Source organism: Wasmannia auropunctata, unplaced genomic scaffold (genome assembly GCF_000956235.1).
Source record: "Wasmannia auropunctata unplaced genomic scaffold, wasmannia.A_1.0 LD336043.1, whole genome shotgun sequence".
Classification (NCBI taxonomy): domain Eukaryota; kingdom Metazoa; phylum Arthropoda; class Insecta; order Hymenoptera; family Formicidae; genus Wasmannia; species Wasmannia auropunctata.
In genome coordinates, this window is record NW_012026847.1 from 264,881 (window position 1) to 265,884 (window position 1,004).

Here is a 1,004-nt window from a genome sequence, read left to right on the forward strand (position 1 = left end):
TGTGAAATGTTATAAAATAAATGAGCTTTTAAACTCATTTCGTCTACGCATAATATACAATGGCGTTCTAAAGGCGGTAATGAATTTAATTTTACAGACAAAACATCAAAAATATTATTATTTATGCCGGGTTTAATTTTCCATGTTTGTGTAAATGATTGAAGACTACGTATGGAAGGTAACGCAAACTGTTTCTTGAGCTCTTGATAATTTCGCGGGCTTAAAAAAAATAATTGTAATGCAAATTGTTTGAAATTAGAAGTGTATCTTCTTCCATGTTTGCTTTTGATTTGGGCAACATTATGTGTAGATAATAATTGTGCTACATTTGTGGGCAGTAACTTACAACCTAGTTGCAGTAACTTACAATCTTGATGAAGAGTTTCATGTTCCTTAGGATCTTCCTTATTTTTTCTAGTTCTTTCCACCCTTTCCATCTTCTTTTGAAGCCGTCTTATTCTTTCGCATAGCATTCTGTTTTCCGTTTTTAATTTAATAGCTTGCTCTTTTAGTTTCTTTTTTTTTAGAATTTCTGTCATAGTTGATGAATTCATGCTGCTAGATGTGCTCCTACACAAAACAAAAACAGATCAATAACATTGCAGAAACATATTAAGACTAGATCTATAACGCGCTTTTTAAATCTTGTTTCGTGCCTTCTGCCTTTTGTTTTTTCGCTTCTAATATTTTTGTCACATGAAGTCGAGAAATATCGTCATATATATCTACAATTTGAACATGACCGTACATCTGAACGTAACCTAAAAACCTCTGAATATAACCTAAAAGTTATCGTCGTCGTTGTATTTGGCGTGATGTAGCTTCGTTTTTTGTCGCCTGAAATAAAAGTTGACGAACTTCGGAAAAGACATGTGCAGGCTCTTAGGGCACAGTATAACCAGTAGGTCCACTCAGCGAAAAACTGAGTCTTCGCGCAGGTATCGCCGCGCAACTTTTGTTTTGGGTTGGATCCAATAAAATGCAAACGATCGGAAGAGCACACG

At 34.9% G+C, this 1,004-nt stretch overlaps 1 long non-coding RNA gene across 1 annotated transcript; it reads right to left on the reverse strand.

Annotated features, from left to right (window-relative positions):
* Positions 1–266: 266 nt before the first annotated feature.
* LOC105451822 lies at positions 267–938 on the reverse strand. The gene is made up of 2 exons (XR_974626.1): positions 657–938; positions 267–570 (listed from the first exon to the last, which is right to left on the reverse strand). It is a non-coding gene; the product is annotated as an uncharacterized LOC105451822 (long non-coding RNA).
* Between the last annotated feature and the right edge of the window lie 66 nt (positions 939–1,004).